The 25,722-nt window shown below is 32.1% G+C and overlaps 1 protein-coding gene across 1 annotated transcript in view; it reads right to left on the reverse strand.

Annotated features, from left to right (window-relative positions):
• LOC114332464 (zinc finger protein 845-like) overlaps positions 1-25,722 on the reverse strand; it is a 191,744-nt gene that overhangs the window by 121,911 nt on the left and 44,111 nt on the right. The window lies entirely within an intron of this gene.

Raw genomic sequence — 25,722 nt, forward strand, 5'->3', positions numbered from 1 at the left:
AAAATAAGGGGGCAATTTTCGTTATAAACATTTAGAGCTGAAGCGGCCCTGTACATCCTATGAGTTTCTAACTTACAGATTATTGTTGCTGAAGACGAAACGAAGATTTATAAAAAAATAAAAATTTTCTACAACCAACTGAAGCCGAAATAATCGTTTCTTTTTTCTTAAATCGTAGTGCCTTTATTTACAACAATTAAGAAATTATTTTACAGTCATTGACTAAAGAAAGATTAAAAATAATTATAAAATATAGTTACATTTAATTATTAAAAATTATTTTTAAGCCCGGTGCTTTTGCAAGCGTCCGAATTTTGCAAATCGCCCGGCTCGCTTCAAATCCGCGCGCTCGGAAAATTTTTACGTAACTTGTATTAAATTTTGACCGAAAACAATTTAATAATATTACCATTATAATATACAGTCTATTTACCACTGTATTTGTTTTTCTTGATAAACTTTTATATGTGTTTTCTCATTTCTGAAGAAATAATATTACAAAAATGATACATATGTATATATGAAATATATAACTATATTTTTAATTTTTTCATTGTTATATAAATATAATAATAATAATGTTACTTCTTATTATACAATATAAAATTTTTTCTTCTTGTAGTGACTATCCGTTTTGGATGTTGGCGACCATCATGGCAATCTGTACTTGCACACTAAATCGGTACTGCTGCTCTAAAAAGATTTGTAGTTGTTGTGTTGAACGACGTACGTAAATTTTCTAGCAAGGTAATCCTTCGCCTTCCTGGTTCTCAGTTTCCAAATGGGGTTTGCCAAATTGCCATGATGGTCGCCAACATCCAAAACGGATAGTCACTACAAGAAGAAAAAGTTTTATATTGTATAATAAGAAGTAACATTATTATTATTATATTTATATAACAATGCAAAAATTAAAAATATATAGTTATATGTGTCATTTTTGTAATATTATTTCTTCAGAAATGAGATTTCACGTATAAAAGTTTATCAAGAAAAACAAATACAGTGGTAAATACACTGTATATTATAATGGTAATATTATTAAGTTGTTTTCGGTCAAAATTTAATACAAGTTACGTAAAAATTTTCCAAGCGCGCGGATTTGAATCGAGCCAGGCGATTTGCAAAATTCGGACGCTCGCAAAAGCACCGAATTTAAAAATAATTTTTAATAATCAAATGTAACTATATTTTATAATTATTTTTAATTTAAGATAATATAAGACATTCTTTAGTCAATGACTGTAAAATAATTTCTTAATTGTTGTAAATAAAGGCACTACGATTTAAGAAAAAGAAACAATTATCTCGGCTTCAGTTGGTTGTAGAAACTTTTTATTTTTTTTTATAAATCTTCGTTTCGTCTTCAGCAACAATAATCAGTAAGTTAGAAACTCATAGGATGTACAGGGCCGCTTCAGCTCTAAATGTTTATAACGAAATTTGCCCCCTTATTTGCAAACCCAAAAATTAGAGGTTTAAAAATGTTTTACGCATTTATTTACATCAGAATATGAAAATATAACTCTTTAGAAGGAGACTGGATTTTACAACAACTCTCTACCATAGCTCAAATTGTAGGTTTTTTAATTTACTACAACTTTCTATCAAAAAGTTTTTCTCTAAAATCAATATCCTAAGCTGCAAAATTAAAAATCTTTAAAAATTGCAAATTTAACAAATGAAAATCGCAATTAAAAAAAAAGCTCACAATATTTTTGGTCACATTTTAGTAGAAGTTATTCCTGGCATCGTCCTTTACAACACCTGATAGGTTTCAAAAATTCCTGAATTATATCACGTTTTTTCACCCACAGCCTGGGGTAAAAACCTTTTAGAGGATTTCTCTAAAAATACACTCACTGGCACATAATTCCGCTACCCAAATTTTTTTATTAAGTTTGACAATTTATAACTTTTTATTTGTGCTCCTATATTCAAGATTCTTGCACCAGTTTGTAGGTACATGTATTTATATCGTTTGTTATTATCCCGGTAACAATAAAATTTTGCTTGTATGGCATTATACAGGGGTTAATGGAAGCGTTGTATTTTTTCCTAACTTTAAACAATTCTGTGGAAAAATGAAAGAGCTGATTTTGTTTTATAGTCCTCTCGTATTATCTCGGAGGCAACACTAAAATTCTGTTTTTTGAATTATCTCCGAATGTCTCTTTTGTTGTAAGAGCTGCACAATTTTTTGTAAATAAAAACACTGATTTACTCATAAAATAGAGGTTGGATTGATAATATTAGAATGGACCGCATGCAGCCCAGATCTCAATCCTATTGAGCACTTATATGAAATGAATTAAAAAAAGCTATTCGCCGTCATCATAGGCAGTGCCGCGCCAGCACGTGTTAGCGCCTGTGTGTAAAACATTTAATGGCGCCCAAAAATACGCATTTTTTTAAATCTTCTCGTTAAATTAAATAATGCGAAAATGAACAATTATTTATTGTAACCAAACAAAAATAACTAAAAATTCTCATATTATATGCAACAGGAAAATAACCTAAGTTAAAATAATTAAGTAAAAATAAATATTTGTCGTAACAACATAAATAACTAAAGATACAGGAAAACTTGAAGACTGCAAACCTCAGAGCTGCAAATCTCTACCCTGAAAGAATATTTATCGAAGCTTTGAACGAAACTGAAAAAGGAATTCTACTAAACGATTACCGGCTAAATACCATCAGGTATGCAGATGATACCATAATATTTGCGGACAACCTAGAAGACCTACAAGTCCTTAATATGGACTCAATATAAACGTAATGAAGACAAAGCCGATCATTAGCAAGAAAAAGATAACAGACAGAGGCAACTCTAAATCAACCAAACCCCTTTAGAAAGACGCACACAACTACCTCGGCACCATAATAAATAAAGAATGCACTAACAACCCAGAAATAAGAGCGCGCATTGGAAAAGCTAAATCCACCTTCCACCAAGAGTCACAACCACAACCTCTCTCTTTGTATAAAAGTAAGAATGCTACGATGCTACATCTTCTCTGTCCTTTTTTATGGTGTTGAATCGTGGACCTTAAACGAAGATATGTGCAGAAAATTGGAAGCTTTGAGATGTGGCTATACCGTAGAATTCTTAAAATCCCGTGGACTGATCGGGTCACAAATGAGAAGGTTCTCAGAAAAATGAAGAAGAACCGAGAGGTACCGACCAGCATCAAATCTCGAAGTTAGAATACTTTGTACACATTATGCGAAATGCCCCCCACTACAAGCCATCGTGCAAAGAAAAATATTTGGAAAGCGAGGTCCAGCAAGAAAAAAAAACATCCTGGTTAAAATACCTCAGAACCTGGTTCATCACATCTGTGCAGCTTTTCCGCTCTGAATAGCGCGGATATAGCTAAGATAAAGATTGCCATGACGATCGCCAACATTTGTCACGGATAGGCACATGAAAGAAGAAGAAAGAGTTAATTCCTTTAAAAATATATATTTTAAAATTTTACAATCACTATTTAATTCTTTTAACAAAGGCTGAATAATTCATATATGTAAATCTTTAAACAAATCGTCTCCCTCTAAATATAGATGGTCATTAAATCTCAGTTTTTCCAAATTTCTACACAAAAGTTTTAATTGTGAGTTTTCTGTACTGTCGTTCAAATTATATAAAAATTTGAAAGAATTAATATGATTTTCCACTATGAAAATCTTTCTTTCTATACCATAGGTATGTAGACTGAACAACTGAGCATATGAATGTAAATGTTCATATTGTTACAAGTTCTTTACAATACTTTATTTAAACTCCAATACAATATTACAATATGTTAACAACTTGAACAAACTGACAACTTTAAATACTCAAAATCTCAAAATACAACTGAACTATCAAATGTCAAACACAATGTTTATATAGTTTTCTGACGTTCTAGACGTCACCAGACATTTCTGGGTTATTCCATGACATCCAGAACATTCTCGTACGTGACTACTTCTTCTTTCACGTCGAGGGACTCTTTCTATGTAGGAACAATCTACGGAACTGTCATAACACTGCTCCCTCCTTTATAGTTATTCGCCTCGAATAACTGGTCTATCAGGGTCTGGTTGAAGCCAACAGGGTGGATCAGTTCCATGATATGGGGCTAATCTCTCAATGTGAACTACCCTGGGTTTACTTCTCGCTGAAAACTGGATGCGGTAGACTAGATCATTTATTTTCTTTAAGACGGTGTACGGGCCTTCCCAGTTTCGTTGAAGTTTCGGACAAAGTCCTTTCTTGCGTGTGGGATTGTATAGCCATACTGGGTCACCCCTTTCGAAAATTGTCCCAGTAGCTTGCACATCGAACCTGGACTTGGCTTTATCACTTTGAAGCTTCAAACTTTTACGAGCAAATTCGTGGACTTTTTCCAGTTTTTCTCTTAAGCTTTCTAGGTACGTCAGGGATGAAGGTTCTTCTTCACAGGTAGGCAATTTTCCGAAAATAAGATCTTGAGGAAGCTTCATTTCTCTTCCGGTGATCATCATTGATGGAGAATAACCGGTTGCTTCATGTTCAGAACTTCTGTAGGCTAACAGGAATAGAGGTATTAGGGTATCCCAATCTTTTTGATTATCAACAACAAACATTGAGAGGTATTGACAAATAGTTCTATTATGTCTTTCGATCATTCCGTCTGATTGTGGGTGGAGAGGCGTAGTTCGAGTTTTCTTAATACCCAAGATTTTCATTAGTTCTTGCCATAATTCGGATTCAAAATTTCGTCCCATCAGAATGCAACTCTAAAGGAACTCCATGTCTTGATACGACGTGTGTTATGAATGCTTCCGCTACAGTCGTCGCTTCTTGATTAGGAAGAGGTACAACTTCTTGAAAGTAACTTTATTCAAACTCAAATACAATATTACAAACTTTAACAAACTGACAACTGTCGACTACTAAATCTGAATTAGGCATTCCAAATCACGTGATATAATATGGCTGCTGGATGGCGAAACTGTCATCCATAGGCGTATCCAATGTTTAAACCACTTCATATTTAATTTGCTATCACAATTTCACAAATTTCGCTACACAATTAACAAAAGAACAAAACCAAACATGATATTCTTTACAAATTTGTCAATATTCAATGTAAACATTAGATACGCCATGACCACCCCCCTTAACTATGTCTATGGCCATGTCAGTTTAGCCATCCACCGGCCACCACTGACAGTTCATTGGAATCCCTAATTACAACTGAACTATCAAATGTCAAACACAATGTTTATATAGTTTTCTGACGTTCTAGACGTCACCAGACATATTTCTGGGTTATTCCATGACATCCAGAACATTCTCGTACGTGACTACTTCTTCTTTCACGTCGAGGGACTCTTTCTATGTAGGAACAATCTACGGAACTGTCATAACACTGCAATAGATGATACACTAAACACTTTATCAGGTGCTAAATGGTTTTCGACTCTAGATTTAAAAAGCGGCTACTGGCAAGTAGAAGTACATCCTGATGATCGAGACAAAACAGCTTTTTCAACTGGCCGTGGTCTCTATAGGTTTCAGGTTCTACCATTTGGTCTTTGTAATGCTCCAGCTACGTTTGAACGCCTGATGGAAATGGTTTTAAGAGGACTTACTTGGAGAACATGTCTAGTATATCTTGATGATATAATGATTATGTCCAAAACCTTTGATGAGCATCTGAAAAACTTAAGCGAGGTATTTGACAGATTGCGAAATGCCAACTTAAAGCTTAATTATAAGAAATGTTCACTATTTCAAAGAGAAGCGTACTATCTAGGACATATCGTTTCAGCAGATGGAATTAAAACTGATCCAGAGAAGATTTCAGTTATTAAAGATTGGCCTAAACCAGGAAATAAAAAAGAAATTAGAAGTTTTCTTGGACTCTGTTCATATTACCGAAAATTCATAAAAGATTTTGGCCGCATCGCTAAGCCCCTTTATCGACTAACCGAAAACAACATTGAATTTGACTGGACACCGGATTGTCAAAATGCCTTCGTAGATTTAAAAAAACTACTTACAACAGCACCTATCCTAGCCTATCCACGCGAAGATGGAAAATTTCTGTTGGATTGTGACGCATCTCAGCATGGTATTGGCGCTGTATTATCACAAGAACAGGAAGGTGAAGAAAAAGTTATTGCATATTTTAGTAAAACCATAGGAAAGGCAGAAAAGAATTATTGCGTTACCAGAAAAGAGCTCCTAGCTATTATAAAAGCCCTAGAACACTTTCATACCTTCCTTTATAACAGAAATTTTACAATTAGAACAGACCATCATAGCGCTTTGCAGTGGCTAATGAATTTTAAAAAGCCAGAAGGACAAGTGGCTCGATGGATAGAGAGACTCCAACAGTATAACTTCGACATAGTATATCGAAAAGGGCGTCTCCATAACAATGCCGATATTCTTTCTAGGCGACCCTGTTTAGAACGACAATGCCAGTACTGTAAAAGACTTGAAGAAAAAGAGAGCGTAACTGAAGAAGTAAGTCTCTGCATTTCCACGGTTGAACAGGAAGAAGATAATGATCAGACTTCCCTGGAAAACATTAAGAAGAGTCAAAAGAAAGATAATGACTTAAGAGTCATACGAGAATGGCTTAAAAATGGAGTAAGACCTATTTGGCAGGAAATATCTAAATACAGTCGAACTATAAAGGCGTACTGGGCTCAATGGGAATCTTTGCATCTTTCGAATGGTTTATTATATCGGAAGTGGGAAAGTCCCGATGGAGTACGTATAGTTCAACAAGTGGTACTGCCAAAATCACACATTAAAAGTGTGTTGCAAGAACTTCATAGCAGCCTGTCTGGAGGACATTTTGGGGTAAAAAGAACACTGGCCAGGGTTCGAGACAGATTTTATTGGATCAATTGTCGCCGAGATGTAGAAGAATGGTGTAAGAAATGCGACTTGTGTAACGGTAGAAAAGGCCCTAGAACAAGAAGTCGTGGTAAAATGGCACAATATCTTTCCGGAGAGCCTTTTGAACGACTTGCAGTTGATATTCTCGGTCCACTTCCAACGACAGAGAGAGGTAACAAGTACTTAATGGTTGCAATGGATTATTTTTCAAAATGGCCTGAAATTGCACCTCTTCCTAATCAAGAAGCGACGACTGTAGCGGAAGCATTCATAACAATATTTTATCTCCTAAACATCTAGCTTGATAATTTCAATCACGATCTTTATCCTGGTGCGTTATATCACATAAAGCATAATACATTTCTGACAAATTTTTGTATAGTGGCTTTAAAGCATCAATTCTGCTGGACCAGCGTATATTAGATAAATGCTTTAAAGCCAGACTTGCAAAGTGATATCCCAGCTTTATGATATCCCAACGTTTGGTAAGCTGAAAAAAATGGATAAGTGTTATTTTGATCCGCCTAAAATTTTTGTGAAAACTCTAGTGGCGCCCCTTAATTACTCGCGCCTGTGGGCGGCGCACACATTGCACACGTGGACGGCGCACACATTGCACACGTGGACGGCGCGGCCCTGATCATAGGCCTCCAGAACATTTGGTACAGTTATGGCCCTGGTAGAGGAATATCAGGCTATTCCCCAGGCAAGGATAACATATATTTATTCGATGCCAAACAGATTGCGAGCAGTCGTTGCTGCAAGAGGTGGATATATTCGGTACCTATTGAATTGTTTTGATTTGTTTGTTGTTTTTGTTTTATTTTGTTAATTTTAGTGCGTTTGATCATCATCATCAACTAGCCTATATTTGTCCACTGCTGAACGTAGGCCTCCCGTAAAAATTTCCACCTATTTCTATCTTGGGCTTCTTGCATCCAATTTGTGGTGATGCGCTTGATATCATCCGTCCATCTAGTCGGTGGTCGTCCTCTGCTTCGATATGCCTCCTGCCTTGGTCACCATTCCAGAATCTTTTTGGCCCATCTGTCATCCGTCAGTCTGGCAACATGTCCTGCCCAAGCCCATTTAGCCATGGCTATTCTTTCAACTGCCTCCGTGACTCCTGTTCTTCTTCTTATTTCTAGGTTTGGTACTTTATCTCTGATGGTAATACCTAACATTGATCTTTCCATAGCGCGTTGTGTAACTCTTATTTTATTTATTGTTCTTTTTGTCAGAGTTAGTGTTTCTGCACCATATGTAAAAACCGGCAAAAGACACTGGTCAAAGACCTTTCTTTTTAAACAAACTGGAATATTAGACTTGAAAATGTTATTTAATCTACCGAAGGCAGCCCATGTAAGACCTATCCTTCTTTGTATTTCAGTTGTCTGGTTATCTCGGCGTTTGATATGTTTAATTAAATAAACCTTCAAAGCAGTGTTTTTCTTTACAGCTCTTACAAAAAAAGAGATGGTCAGATAATTCAAAAAACAAAACCTTAGTGATTCCTCCAGGATACCACAAAAAGAGTATGAAACAAAATCAGTGATCCAATTCTTCCACAGAATTTTTGAAGATATACTTCTTTAGGCACGAGGGTAAAATTTTTTATTTTACTGGGCGCATGCGCGCACCGAGAGTATGGTATAAACGTTATACGGGATCTGATTGGGTGTTAAAATCATCTGTCAATAATTGTTCAATATGGAGATTTTGGATAAACAAATTAATGTTGTGTATATTCATATTAGTTTTTATTGTTGTGATGGCAGAGAAAAAAGCAAGTTTATAATTGTAGTTACTTTTTAAATAGTTTTTAAAAGCGACAGGTTTGTAATAATTGTAAATGTTTCAGTATCCTAATAAAAAATTTCATAGGTTCCTACCTATTTGGTAGAACCTACCAAAATAGTATGTAATGCTTTGATTTACATAATTTGATTACCATCAAAATTTCTATCAATATTCGCCTATAATTCTAAATAATTTCAATTCAAAATCAAAATAATTTGATTTAATTCAGAACTGTCAAAAGTTTAATCCGTTTAGTTAGTTGATCTTCGCAAATGATGAAGCATGGTCTCCGTGGGTAAACGTTTAAGGTGAATGAATTTCAATACTAACTGCGCTGATGCTGCGGGTTCGAACCCCAATAGAAACTTTTATTTTTTTATTTTTGTTATACGTTTTATGATTGTAAGTATATTTATTACACTTATAATTTTTTTTTCAGAAAATACGTATTTAGTTAAAAAAATTTCCGACAATTATTGTTCAGAAATCATTTGTGGCATTTTTCAATGTGTTTGTGTGTGTTTTATTCTTTTATTATTTTAATTTTTGGCACTGTTTTAATAAAAATTTTTGAGAAATAGTAAGTATAAGTTTAATATTTAAATAAACTGTTTAAGTATATTAATTTCGTTGAAATCATATAATAGAAGTATAACTTCTTAAGTGCGTACAAAGTACACACACATTCTTCTTTTAAATTTAGGAGAAAATACAACGCTTCCATTCACCCCCGTATAATGCCATCTAAGCAAAAATTTTATATTGCCGAAATAATAAAAAAAAACGATTATAGTCCGTTCTTTAACGGTAAAATATTGCAAAATCTCTAAATTTTAAACAACCGCTTGGATTGACATGAAATTTGGCATACACATAGCTAACAAGTCAAAGAAAAAAAGTGATATTGTGCCGATATGTGCTTTTGCCCCGGGGGTGGTTTTCACCCCCTCTTTTTGGGTGAAAAAATATTCGTCCAAAGTAAGTCCGGAAATGGATAAACTGACTAATTCTAAGAAACTTTTGTTCTATAGAGTTTTTTCACTAAGTCAATATTTTTCGAGTTATTTGCCAGTGAATATGTTAATTTTTTAAACAAAATAACCTCGCTTTTAGGCGGTTTTTTGCAAATAACTCAAATATTAAGTATTTTCTCGAAAAAAGACTCTTAGCAAAAATATAGCCTGTAAAATATTTTAAAAAATGGTGTATATATCACGTCTGTATACCTAGTAGAAGCAGAGTTATAGCTAATTAAAAATAGGTTCATATTCGTAAAATTTAAAATGGAATACTTTAACCTTAACGTGAAATAACCAAAAATGAAGCACATTTCAGGGAAAACTTATTACAACTTATTTAAAGTGTTTAAAAAAAGCTTCATTTTTGTTTTATAAAAAAAATTTCTAGCATCAAAAGTAAACAAGTTACGCTCAAAATAAAGTTAGTCCCTTTTTTTTGGTAAAAAACCCGGGAAAATCACCCCCTAATTAGTATCTCAAATGAACTTAATCGTTACGACTTCACAAGTTTCTTGACTCGCGTATGTATTGTTTATATGATCTGTAAGTTTCATCGATTCAAAGTTCTTAGTTTTGAAAGGGCTGTAGTTAAAAGGGGTTGAACGAGTCACTGATCACGAATGTATGCAAATTTAGAAACACCAAATCTTAATCAATTTTTGTCCAACAGAAAAACAAAAAAATACATGATACTCAGAAAAGCAATGCTGACTTTTTTTGTTTTTCGAGATTTTTGGTATCTCTAACAATTTTTAAGTTATTTTGAAAAAAAATATTTTTCAAAATTAAAATTTTTAAAAATTTCACTTTAAAACCAAATTTTTTCAAAAATAAGCGCTTTGAATCGATAAAACTTATAGATCATATAAACACAACATAGGGTGGTCTTCCCGATTTTTTTTGCCAAAACAAAAGGGACCAACTTTATTTTTTGCGTAACTTGCTTAAATTTAATGATAAAAACTCTTTATAAAAACAGAAATAAAGCTCTCTTTAAACACTTTAAAAAAGTTAACATGGATTCTCCCAAAAAGTGCTTAATTTTTTGGATATTTCACTTCAAAGTATTCTATTTGAAATTTAGTGAATATGAATATATTTTTCATTGGCTAGAACTCTCTTTACGTGGTCCAGAGACTTATCGCGTACACAATTTTTTTTTTTTAGTTTTTTACAGGCCATATTTTTGCTAAGAACGTTTTTTTCGACAAAATACTTACTTTTTGAGTTATTTGCGAAAAACCGACTAAAAATGTAGTTATTTTGTTGAAAAATGAACATATTCACTCGCAAATAACTCGAAAAGTGTTGACTTGGCGAAAAAGTTCTATAAGAACAAAAGTTACTTAAAATTAGAGTCAGTTTATCAATTTCCGGACTTATTTTGGACTTATATTTTTTCACCCCCAAGAAGGGGGTGAAAGTCACCCCCAGGGCAAAAGCACACATCGGCACAATATCACTTTTTTTCTTTGACATGTAAGCTATAGTATGCCAAATTTCATGTCAATCCAAGCGGTTCTTTAAAATTTAGAGCAAAAACCGTGAAAGAATGTACTAATAATACATGTACCTACAAACTGATGCAAGAATCTTGAAAATCGAGTACAAATAATAAAGTTATACATTGTCAAACTAATAAAAAATTTTGGGTGGCGGAATTTTGTGACGGTGAGTGTATTTTAGCGGTCCTCTATATTTTAGCCCAGTTAATGAACGAAAAATAAGAAGATACCGTGTTATTTTCACGCTCAACTCAGAATTGCATGAAAATTTGGTTTTAGGTTCAACTTAGTCTCCACTTCAAAGTTGAATACAGTTGTTCCATTTCATCAGTTTCGACGCGTGACTTTTTCTAAAGTGTTACCAAAACCAAATGTAAAAAAATCTTATTTAGGCCCGGTCTTTTCACCTCCGAATAAATATTTATCAGGAAGTTTATTCGGCAGATCACATGTAAATCTGTCAAATAAGCCTCCGGATAACTAGTTAGTCGGAGGCGAAAAGACCGGGCCTTAAAAAAATTATTCTGAACCTTCCATCGAAGCCGCGCGCATTTGGTCTAAATTAGTAATTGCACTCTTACGTATTGTTTACATGTATGTCAAACATATAGAGTTACGAAGAGATTTTAGTTTTGATGAAGTAGTGCTATTCCTCAATAGAGAACATATTCTCTATGTAAATAACATACTCCCCACTCCCAACGATAAAATTATTAGTTTTCGAGATATTTGAACTTAAACAAGTAACGGGAAAGATATTTTGATTAATGTATTCTGCTGCTTAATTTTTAATTTCAAATATCTCGTAAACTTACGATTTTATCATTATGAACGAATAATATACTCTTCAGTCTTAACTATAAAATCATTGATTTTAGAGATGTTTGAAGTTTAAAATTAAGCGGCACAATACCTTAATCAAATCTGTGCCGTTACATGTTTAAGTTCAAATATCTCGAAAACTAATGACTTTATCGTTACGAATGAAGTGCATGTTATTTACATAGAGAGTATTGCAGAATCTAAAAATTGCACTAAAATGGCATTTCCGCCAGTGGTGTAGAATTTGGGAAGGGTCAACCATTCACTGTCCACTGTCGTACGCCTCTGGTAATAGCCAGAAACGTTTGTTTAACATAATTTTATAGGGTGTACAGTACTGTACAGTACCTACACTTTGTGTTAAGTTAATCTGGGCTGATTATCGGAGAAGAGGCCATTTTGGTCAAACTCCGCAGATAGTGTGCTACTTTTTTTATAAACAAAATGGCGCCCGAAAATCGTGTTTTTTTCAATTTTTGCTCTGTAACTCCAAAGATTTTAACTTTACACCAAAAACACAAAATTTCCCCGGAAAATGCGGGTTTTTACAACAAAATCTTTAATTTTCAAATAAAATTTTAGGTAAGTAATTGTTTATCAATAATTAAATAACTTGGTAATATAAAAGCTCTTTTTGTATAGATTACAATTCCAGAAGCTGATGGAAATTGAATTAACCGTTTAGCACCAATTGAATTGTCAATTAAAATTTTACGGTCGCTATAATAACCACAATAATTATGAGGCATAAGAATAACTATGATTTTTGTATAAAAAGACACTATACCTATCTAATTTACTTTACAAAATTGAAATTGGACTATTTAAGCTGCCTCGGGAATATTTTAAAATTATAAACAATTTTTTGGCTTATAAACAAATAGAATATCTCGGGAAATATTAAATTAAATTAAATTATGAAAACGGTATTGAAAAAAAAACGGCAGGACGCTTCTTCTAAAAGAAAAAACGTTTAATTGTGATGAGTGGTTCCTGAGCTACCACCGGTCAAAATTGACCGGCATTTACGGCAAAGATATAAACAATAGGATCTTAATTTTCGAAACATCACCTATTTATTTCTTTCGTCTTTCTCCACATTAATTTTCAAGTCTTTAAAATAGGTACTCACAACATATATTATTATAATAAAAACTATCGATATTACGAGTGAAAGTTGCCAAAAATAGCAAAATTCCAATCAAAAATTAGGTTCGAGAAAATGGAATCTCAAAGCTCAAAATCGGTATACGTTAAAAAATGCATTTTCTCGGCTTCCCATGGAGCAATTGTCTTCATTATTTTTTTGTTCCCAAGTAACTCGGGTAGAGCCATCTAACTAACGCATTATTTAATGTCAATGCAAGAAGACCAAATTTTAAATTATCAACAAATTCATGAATAGACAACGATACTATATTGGCGCTTATGTCATCATACTCCTTATTGGTTAAATAATATTTTTACTTTTTAGTATTTCTGTAAATTTGCATTAACACTGGCGCGTGTGCTTTGTGAAACAAAAACAGTTTTTAAGGATATTGGTTGTGGAATTAATTATAGTATGTTAAGCGAGGTCCTCCTGCGTTACCACAGCCAAAAATGGTAACACAAGGTATAATAATGTGCAACGGATTCACATAATCTCGCCAATATTTTCGTGATTCTAGTTGGCTATCTACTGAATTAGGTACTATTAACAAATATTTATGTTGGTAAAAAATATAAATGGAATTATTTCATAGTAAGATAAGTGAGCTAAATATTGCCATGCTAAGACTTATTATTTTTTATTAAATACAAATTTATTTGAAATAACCTGTAAATTTATTAAACATGTAACAAACATGTTTATAGTCTAATTTCTAAACAATTATAAAAATAAAACAATCAAAAAAAATATATTCTTCTTTTTTTTTAAACGATTGCCAACTGGTAATATTTGGAACCTATACCCTTAAGTTGATACAGTAGCGATCAACAGGTAGCCAAAACGCGTTCCAAGATTGCGGCTGTAATTTTGAATATTTTTTCGAGATATTTGGCACACGTATTGACGGTACAGAGCCCAATTTGAAAAATATATTAATATGTGGAAATTACTCTGTAATTAAATACAATATTAAAAAAACGAGCCTGTACCGCCATTAAGAAGAACAAAAAAATACACTTTCTTCAAATAAACTTTTTTATCCGATGCCTAGATTTTGTGTCATTTTGGAACTACAGTGGAACCCCGATAAGTCGGCCCCCGATAACCCGGAAGTCCGGCTAACCCGGACCGATTTTTATCAGACAAACATTACAACAATAAAAATGTATGTCCTTTATGCTGGATTTCCCAATTTCTTTTCAACATCTTAAAATATTTTCTTTTATCTTTCCTTATAAACATATTGTTCGAATACTATAATATCTTATATTTTTCAGGCTAATTTTATTTATCATAATAAACTTTCTTCGTAAAAATTTGTCGCTTTAGCGAATTCCTATATGTAGTTCATTCGTTTCAATTTTCAATGTCAAACACATTATACAATGAGAGATAATGCGTATGTGTAATTTGATACATAATATACCTTAGTAAAAATGACTCATGGCATGGCAGACAACGCTCATTGTCGTGTTATCGAAACCAACAGGCATCTGTAGTATCCTTTATTTACTTGAAACTGTCTTAGCATGGTTTAGAAAAGACTATAAAAAAATTATTTTTCAAACAATGGTCTTAGTCTTCACTCTTATTAAATAACATAAGTTCGTTCTCGTTGTGAGACGGTATTGTGTGTAGTAAAGTCGCATTGTTCGTTCCGTTCTGTAATCGTTCGTAAATATATTCAGATTTTGTGTTTGCGTGATTTTTTGTCTACGTAATGGCAATAAAACTTAAAATGTTGTTTTTGTTTCAAAATGATAACAAAAGACAGTTTGGACAATCGGTGCAAAGCTAAGAAAGCTAAAAATGAGACTCTCGACGACGCTTTGTACGTGTGGAACTCGAACGTGGTTTACAAGTGTCTGTGTGCCAATTATAACGGAGTTTATCTGTAAGCATACCATATTTTAATAATTTTTACCATTTTCTCCGGCTAACCCGAATTTTCGATAACCCGGATCGGCCGCGGTCCCGATTAATCCGAGTTAACGGGGTTCCACTGTACTAAAATTTTTTTATTTCATTAGTAGTTCCAAAATGACACAAAATCTAGGCATCGGATAAAAAAGTTTATCTGAAGAAAGTGTATCTTTTTGTTCTTCTTAATGGCGGTACAGGCTCGTTTTTTTAATATTGTATTTAATTACAGAGTAATTTCCACATATTAATATATTTTTCAAATTGGGCTCTGTACCACCATTCTTTATTATATTACGAATACGTGTGAAAAAATATCTCGAAAAAATATTTAAAATTACAGCCGCAATCTTGGAACGCGTTTTCGCTACTGTTTCCTCTTAATATTGCCACAGTACTGGCAATAAAAGGAACAGGTATTTTGTTAATAAAAATAAGTAATAATATTGAACCTTAACATTTAAAACACTAATGTGACACATTGACTACTTTTGAGAAAAATTGGGGCATATGAATTTATCCTTGTCATGTTTAATAAGACCCACACACTCTTCATGCACGTATTGGCCACATGAAAGACATAATCTCATATCGGCCTGGCGGTCTTCATTACATACATGACAGAACCATGATTCACTACTTTTTAAAGTCTTGTTTATTTTCTTTGTTCAGATTGTCTTGTTCTTTTTGATGCTTGTTTATTTTCTTTTGTTCATGTTCTTTGTTTTTTCTTTTGATTTTTCTTGTTGTTTGGAAGGTTCTTTGTTACTTTTACCTTTGGGTGGTTTTTCTATCGCTGTGGAAAATAAATCCAATTAACCCTTTTTCCCATTCTTTAGACATTGATTCTTTTATTAAAATCTGTTTAATCAGGTTATACAATCTTTGCCGTATGGCTGTCCCTCCATGTTTAATCAACTCATTAACTAAACAGTCTGTTCCCCCTGCTTTATTTTGTTTTAGTTGGCTTATCACTTCTTCAAATTCCTCTGTCGTTGGTATGTTCTATTCAAACCGTTCTTCTTCTGTTATTTCCAAAACTTCATCTTCTTTTGCTTAATTTGCTTGTATGATTTATTGCTTTAAGAGATTTTTGAAATAATTTTGCTACTCTTTCTTTTCTATTGTTGCCATATTTAATTTTTTATTTTGCTTTTTTTGTGTTTTTTTCCAATGCATCCATGGTTTCTTCAATCTACCTCACCTTTTTGTGTTTTATTAGTTTTGTGGTATCTCCTCTGATTTTTTGGTATATTCTGTAATCATCTGTGACTCCCGTTCTTAACCATTTGAGCCTTGCTGATTTTTTCTTCTTTAATATTTCTTCGCACTCATTTATAAATATATATTTCGGAATATTTTTTACGTTTGCTATTCTTCTCGTTTGTTTTAACAAATATTGTATGGCTTTTACAATAAACATTTATAGTTAATACATATGTTTTTTTGTTAAAAAAACTGACAACGAATAATTAAGGGGGCCCTTAAATATCCAGTGTCCAGGGCTAAAAGTTAGGTTAAACCGGCACTGAGAGGACCGTTAAAGATTAAATTTTAGAGGCCTCTTAAATTTAACAGAAATGTTACAGAATATACCCCAATGTTAGTTAAAACGCATTTTTGTTTGTACTCGACAGTGCTTCAAATATTGGGAGAATTTGGTATAAACTTTTTTAGTGAAAGCTTAAAAAATTCAAGTTCAAGATTAAAATTATTGTTATGTATTATTGTATGTTATTATAATTAAGATTAAAATTATTATTCAAATAGATTATTAGCAATAATCTATTTGAAGTTGTCAATTCTAAGGAAGATACACATAACCATAACCTAAAAAGATGAGTGTTGGAAAACCAACTATAAATTTATAAAATGTCTAAATAATTTATGCTGTCAAAGGCCACACTTCCAATCAAATAACTTCCGGTTCCTCAAAAACGCACTTCCATTTCCGAAAATTCACTTCCACTTCCGCCCTCTCAAAAAGTCTTAGAAAAAAGTAATGAGAGTGGCGGCGCTCTCTCTCCTAGTGTTTTTTTACAGTTTCTACTAAAAAGTTTAGTTTTCATTCTCTCTGGTTCACGTTAAAAAGGAGAAAAGTAGTTTTAATTAAGTTATCTAAGTGTTATCACTAGGTTTGTTCCAACACGACTGAGAACCGTCATGTAACGATCACGTCACTATATAATTATCGTTCCATGGGAACGAAATAATACGTTCCATGCTACTGCGCAGGACGGTGATCATTACATGGACGGTTTTCAGTCGTGTTGGAACAAACCCAAGGTTCATAAATAGACAGGTTGCATGGTAACTTTCCACCAATCAGCGTCGAGAATCTAATGGCGGGAGTGACGTCACCCAGAATGCTGCATTCAAATTCATTCACTTCACTCATTGAAATGAACTCGGAAACTAGGAATGTATTGAAAATGTGTATATTTAAAAAAAATACGTTTGGATTTTAATAACTATTTATTTCATTTATTCTTTAAAAAATGTGGTAGATACCTGTAGAGTTACAAAAATCATAGAATATAATTGCAATTAAATATATGCAGTAGAATAGCATTACTACTTAATTAAAGCAGAAGGAGATTCTTTTTTGTGTATATATGGGACTAAATCATTCAAATATCCTAGGTATATTAATAATGGGTTGAATACAATTTACTTTTTTAAATGATTTTGAGTAGGTATATAATAATTTTGAATTGGGAATAATGCATGTAGTACATTATTATTAATTCCTCCTAACATGTAAACTGTAAACCATGGTGAAAAAGAGATTCAACTAAAGATTTATGTATCAAAATTAGTAGTTTTTCCCTTAAGTTTAACATAAGAGCATCTGATTACGTTAGGTACTGGATTATAATATCTAAAACTATTAAAACATGATTCCATTCAATATAGGTACCTGTGAAGTTTTACATTAACAGTAAATTATAAAAAAATACAATTTCAGTGCAATAAAGGGAATTTTTCCCATTTTATATATTCATTTAGTTTATAATTGTTTATTCAAACGATCTTCAGATGGCTGCAATATTGGTTATAATTTTATATGAAACAATTGCATATAATAGATCTATTATCTATCCACTGTGAGCTCGTACGTAGAGGGGATATTTACAAATTCTCGAGCGCCAGTAGTGGCAAGTCTGTAAACGTTTACCGGAAATTTGACAAAAATGTCAAAGAGATTAATGTAAAATTAAAATTAAAAACATTAATTATAAAAAATATTAGTTGGTCAAAGCTGTGGTATATATTTTTACCTTAAATATACTTAGTTTTAAATACTGAATTTAAGTTTTTTTAATGTTCCGTAATATGTAATTATAATTTAATCTAAAAATCTTAGCGCCATCTACACGATAATTGTGAAAGTATCCAAAGTAAGAAATTCATATTTTATCAATAGAACGTCAAATGATTAGCAAAATCTTAAAAAAATCGATTACAATTTAATTATTTTTTTGCGTTGTAAATGTTAAGCGATAACAATTAAATAATAAATTTAAAAATTACCGGTGAAAGATAATTCCATTAATCCGCTAGGGGCGCCACCAGCGAAGCTCAGAGCGTATAGACTTAATTAGATATATTGTTCAATAAGTCTAAAGGCTGTATGACACTATATGCATTTTCTTGTATCATTTCTAATATCGTTTCTTGTATACATTTTCTTGTATCATTTCTTATACGTACATTTGTGCCCTGTATGACACTAGGCAAGTTCTTGTATCGAAAATTGTATGAAATTCGGCACGTGGTTGGTCGATATTGTGTCACGTTATGGTAGTACTGCATCTACAGCTGATTTTAAGGATTTTATAAAATTTATGAACTTTTAATTAACATTTTAATGTTAACCAGAACTTTACGTTGACTGTTTGAGGTTGATTATTTGTGTTTTTATTTTGTTTTGAATTTGTGCTAAAATATTTGCATTAGAATTATCTTCAATTTGATCCAAATTAGGAGCTATTGTATTTTGTAAAAAATTATGCACCATGAAACCTAAATTTATAGTTTGAACTTTACTAGGAGCTAAATATATGGTTATTAGTAGAACAGAGTCCATACCAAACGGTATATTAAGTATCAATATAAGATTTATAAATAATACCTACAAAAACACAAATAAACTCATCAATACATGATCCCATTTTCATTTCAGCCGCCATTATGAGTAAGTAATTATGATATTTTAGATGTTTTACCAGCAGGTTTTACGTTTTTGCTCTTTGCGCAGAAATTGGCGCAGTTCTTGTACAAGAATCTGTGTCTGACTCAAATTCTTGTATCGTTTCTTGTATCTGTGTATGACACTATGCATTTTTTTGACATATCAGAAACGATATTAGAAATGATACAAGAAAATGTATAGTGTCATACAGCCTTAAGCAGATTGTAACCTACACAGATGATGTAAACTTGATGTGAAGAACCGCAAGAGACATTACAGAACTGTCAAGGCCGCGTCCCATCATCAAATAATTTGATCAAACTGGTTTGAGCAAACTGAAAGTGACAGTTAGTGACGACACATCCCAAGTGTTCATTGTGGATAATAATGAAAAATTTTAATTTTAAATAAAGTACAAACAAGTTAGACAACTCAATACAAAAAATTTTATCAAACTAGACTGATAGTGAGAGCACAGATTTTTAGAATTTCAAAAAACTGCAATTGTGACGTCACCTTGACGTACTTCCGGAGTTTGCTCAAATTATTTGATGGTGAGACGCGGCCTTAATGTCTCTATACAAGAATGTCCTTTACTATACAATACAGCAGAAAGAAAATCCAGTAAGTAAGTAGGTACTTAATACAACCACATTAAAATGTATCTTAACACTTGTAAAAGAGTTTTGGGTTTAAGTTATTATACTAAAAACACTTAATGATATCTATAGATACATTATATCTCAAGATATAAACACAAATTAAAACACTAACGATATTTAATAACAAAATATAGCCTCCAAACCACGTACCCTGTTATGTTTACAAACAATTCGTAAAATTGATCGTCTGGGTGACGTCACGATGACAATATTTCATTTGTCAATGTCAAAGTTACCATACAACCTATGGTATAGGGACCTTGGAACAAACCTATATTCAAATTAATAAAAAATCGGTAGTATAATAGTTTAATAATAATTACATTAAAAAATCAGGGCAGTGTATAATTTCAACCCCACAAGAAAAGGAAAGAGAACCAGTCACCTACACCCAAAATCTGCTTCTCTTAAAATTCGACAGGTCGTCACAAGGGTTTGGCGTCCAATGAGGAAATTTGTGGCATACCACCCGCTTTTCTCTCTAAACTGGTTTTTGATCAATATGCACTCTCATATGTGAGTTTAAATATAATTTCGTTGAAAACGGTTTCTTGCAAATTTCACATTCAAATGGTTTTTCACCCATATGCAGTCTCATATGTGATTTTAAAACTTGTTTCGTTGAAAACTGCTTCGCACAAATTTCACATTCAACTGGTTTTTCACCAGAATGCACTCTCATATGCGTATTTAAAACTTGTTTCGTTGAAAACTGCTTCGCGCAAATTTCACATTCAAATTGTTTTTCACCAGAATGCACTGTCATATGTGCTTTTAAATTAATCTTTGATGAATATTGTTTGGCGCAAATTTCACATGTAAATGGTTTTTCACCAGTATGCACTCTCATATGTGATTTTAAATATAATCTCATTGAAAACTGTTTCTTGCAAATTTCACATTCAAATGGTTTTTCACCCGTATGCAGTCTCATATGTAATTTTAAAACTTGTTTCGTTGAAAAATGCTTAGCGCAAATTTCACATGTAAATGGTTTTTCACCAGTATGCACTCTGATATGCGATTTTAAATGTTGTTTCATTGAAAACTGTTTAGTGCAAATTTCACATTCAAATGGTTTTTCACCAGTGTGCACCCTCATATGCCTTTTTAAAACTTGTTTTGTTGAAAACTGCTTCGCGCAAATTTCACATTCAAATGGTTTTTCACCAGTACGCACCGTCATATGATATTTTAAAAATGATTTTTTTGAAAACTGTTTTGGGTAAATTTTACATTTAAATGTTTTTTCACCAGTATGGTCTTTTATATGTGCCTTTAAATTAATCTTTGATGAACATTGTTTGGCGCAAATTTCACATTCGAATGGTCTTTCCCCAGTATGGCCTTTTATATGTGTCTTTAAATTACTCTTTGATTTAAATTGTTTGGCGCAAATTTCACATTTAAATTGTCTTTCACCAGAATGCACTCTCATATGTGCTTTTAAATTACTCTTTGATGAACATTGTTTGGCGCAAATTTCACATGTAAATGGTTTTTCACCAGTATGCACTCTCATATGTGATTTTAAATATAATTTCATTGAAAACTGTTTCTTGCAAATTTCACATTCAAATGGTTTTTCACCCGTATGCAGTCTCATATGTAATTTTAAAACTTGTTTCGTTGAAAAATGCTTCGCGCAAATTTCACATTCAAATGGTTTTTTACCAATATGCACTTTCATGTGTGATTTTAAATACAATTTCAAAGAAAACTGTTTCTTGCAAATTTTACATTCAAATGGTTTTTCACCAGTATGCAATTCCATATGCATTGATAAATAATTCTTTGTTGAAAAGTGTTTGGTGCAAATTTCACATTCAAAAGATTTATCCCTTGTGTGTATCCTCATATGTACTTCTAAATGAGAATTACTTGACAATGGTTTCTGGCGAATGGTGCATATAAAACGTTGTCCTTCAGTGTTCACGTTGGTAGTGGAAGTTGTACATTGGTTGAAATTACTGTCACTTCTATCATCATTTGTGAAGAGGTAACTGGCATCAGTTTTCATATCTTTACAAGAGAGACCTGAAATTATAATACTCTGTTACATAAATAAAATGCAACTAAATAAGAAATAGTGTATAATTCGAGTAGTCAAATCTAGGCTGAGTTGAAGAAATATGCTTGTATAGGTCGTGCAAATGGTAATAATAAAATATTAGGTATTTGTTTGACACAATACAACACAACAAAATGACGGATGTTTTACAAGATGAGAGAATTGACTGCAAATATTTACGTATAATCAAGAACTTATTTTGGAATCAGTCAGCTTCCGTTAAAGCATTGATTATAAACACACACATAGATACCTCACTCTAAGGTAAAAACGAATTCAGTGTTAAACTCCGCCTACTTACACCTCTTTACCCCTCAAGCCTAAGTACTACCTGACTGTATGGTGGCGACATTAATTGAAATCTTTGCCAAGATTGAAAAATAAATTTGAGTTACCTGCTCCAGCCATTGTCCAGTGCAATAGACGACAATATAAGGGTGGCATTCAGCATTTTCACAAATAATTTTAACGTGCTTGTAATCTATATTATGGAATTCCGATTTTACTTCAGAAAAAACGCTAAAAATTGATTAATGAAAACAGTAGAGGATTTTTAAAAATTATTTATTTATCAATACACTACAAAGGAATAACAAAATATAAAATACATAATAAAATTAGCAGTGATAAATTACATGTCATGTAAATTACTTTTTTGTAACTTTTCAAACAAACTAATTTCCAGAATTGATGCAAACTAAAATATTTCAAGCTAAGATACATAATTTATTTCCAGATTTAGTCCATTCACTCACGGTAAAATATTGCAAAAAACCTCCTAATTTTAAAGAATCGCTTGGATTGACATGAAATTTGGCTTACGCCTAGCTAAGATGTCAAAGAAAAACAAATGATGTACCGATGTGTGCTTTGGCCCTATGGTTCAGTATCACCCCTTCTCGGGAGTGAAAAAATATATGTTCAAGATAAGTTCAGAAGTGCCTAAAATCACTAATTCTAAGCAACTTTTGTTCTATAGAGTTTTTTCACTACGTCAATACTTATTTCGAGTTATTGAAAAATAAGTTCTTTTTCGTCAAATTCCATGTTGAATATTTCAACGTGAAATAATAAAAAAATGAAGCACTTTTCGACGAAAACTCATTACAACTTTTTTGAAAGTGTTTAAAAAAGGTTTATTTATATTATTTTTGTTAAGTTTCTAGCGTCAAAAGTAAGCAAGTTATGATCAAAATATATTTGGTTCCTATTTTTTTGTTAAAAAATCGTGAAAATCACCCCTAATTAACATCCTAAATGAAATTAATCGTTACAACTTCACAAGATCACAACTTGCTTTACTCGTGTATGTATTGTTTCATCGGTTCAAAGTGGAAATTTTTGAAGGAGCTCTAGTTGAAAGGGCTTGAACTAGTCAAAAATCACGAGTGTATGCAAATTTTGAACAGCCACATCTTAACCAATTTTTGCCTTACAGAAAAACAAAAAATCCAAAATATTCAGAAAAGCAAAACCTACATTTTTTTTACTCTTTGTGATTTTTGGTGTCACTAATAAATTTTAAGTTATTTTGAAAAAAACATTTTTTTCAAAATAAAAAAAAATTGTTAAAAAATAAGCCCTTTGAACAAATGAAACTTACAGATCAGTATAAATAATACATAAGTAAAGTAACTTGGGAAGCGGTAACGATTAATTTTATTTAAAATGCTAAGTGGGGGCTGATTTTCCCGAGTTTTTTTGACCAACTTTATTTTGAGCGTAACTTACTTTTTATGCTAGAAACTTATTAAAAAACAAAAATGAATATTTTTTTGAACACTTTAAAAAAGTCGTACTGAGTTTTCCCCAAAAAGTGTAAACTTTTTTGGTTATTTCACGTTGAAATATTTGCTTTGAAATTTGACAGATATGAAACTATTTTTCATTAGTTACAACTTTGCTTCTACTGGGTCTAGAGAGTTCATACATACACCATTTTTTTCTCTTTTTAGAAGCTATATTTTTACTGGAAACCTTTTTTTCGGTAAAATACATATTTACTTTTTGAGTTATTTGCAAAAACCCACCTAAAAAGTGTTTCTTTTTGTTGAAAAATGAACATATTTACTCGCAAATACCTCGAAAAGTATTAACTTGCTTAGAATTACTTTTCTTCTTTCCTATATGTATTCCAAAATTTCGTGTCAACCCAAGCGGTTATTTAAAATTTGGAGTAAAAACCGTGATTCAATGGTATTATTGGTTTCTATTATAGTTTTCTACTGTAGTTTTATAAAATAGTTTTAGCTATAGTTTTATAATAGTTAAGATTATATTTAGAAAATTGTATCATGTTGTGACTGGCTGTATGGCATTTACCAATGCCAATTAAAGAAATAAATAAAAATGTTATAAAACTAGACAATAATACTATAACTACAGCTAAATTAATCGCAATAGTTGAAGTATTCAAATATCTACATTATTAATTTACCGAAAATAAAACCTAATATATAGCTATAAATTTTTACAAAATAACTGCAAATATCTAGGAACCTGGGTAAATAAAAACGATGACCAATGTATCTATTAGAGAAATCAGGACACGCATTGAAATTGCAAGACAAGCATTTATAAAAATGAAAAAAATGTTTGTTAATCGAGATCTTCCTCTGTAGCTGAGGATAAGAGCCTTAAGATGTACGTGTTCTCGACTTTGTTACATGGAATGGAAAGCTAGACACTAAAAGTAGACAATATAAATAAGTTGGAAGCATTTGAGATGTAGTGCTATAGAGGGATTTTGAAAATACCTAGATCTAACGAGTTACAAATGCAAAAGTATTAAGAAGGTTACAATGTTACAAAAGGATTGCGAGGTGATAAAGAACATCAATACAAGAAAGCTGGATTTAGGCCAAATTACCAGAGGAGCGAAATATGAGATATTAGGCTCATAATGCAAGGTAAAATTAAGGGTAAAAGATCCATAGGTAGAAGAAGAATTTCCTGCCTGAGAGACTTAAGAGAGTGGTATAGTTGCAGCTCAATAGATATTTTCAAAGCAGGCGCAAATAAGGTACGGATAGCTGTAGTGATGGCCAACCTTCGATATGAGAAGGAACTTCGACAAGAAGAAGAGGATATAAATGTTGTTCTGATAGTAACATTGTACTACAAAAAATTGACAATTTATCTAGAAAAGGCAATATAGAAGTCTGTGCAAAATAAGAAATTGTACTGAGGTGAACTAAAATCAATATGATTTACTGTTCGATCGCATACTTTTTACATTTAAAAATTATCTAAGGACTTTCTAGAATTAAGACATCGATGTTTTAAAAAAAAGTAGTGGTGAGCACCAAATACAATAGATTATTATCTTTCTTTGAAAAAATACCACAAATTCCCAACGTTCAAAATGAATAATGTAAGTACATACATATCTTGATAAAGTGACAGGGAATTTCCAACATATAAATAGTTGAAGGCCATTTGCCTAGGAACAATAGGTAAAAGCTGGATTAAACAGACAGGATTAGAAAGTTTAAAACATCACTAATGAGATCGTATTTAAAAACAAAGTAAATAAGTATATTTGAATGTTAATTCTTTTCAAACTAAGATCACAGTATAAAGAGGGAACCTCTATATACTGTGATAAGATTGTAAAATTAAAATATTGGGAAAAAAAGATATATATTTATTATTTCTTTTTCTGAAGAAGTACTTTCATTGTTGACAAT

This window comes from Diabrotica virgifera, chromosome 9 (genome assembly GCF_917563875.1).
Source record: "Diabrotica virgifera virgifera chromosome 9, PGI_DIABVI_V3a".
Taxonomy (NCBI): Eukaryota; Metazoa; Arthropoda; class Insecta; order Coleoptera; family Chrysomelidae; genus Diabrotica; species Diabrotica virgifera.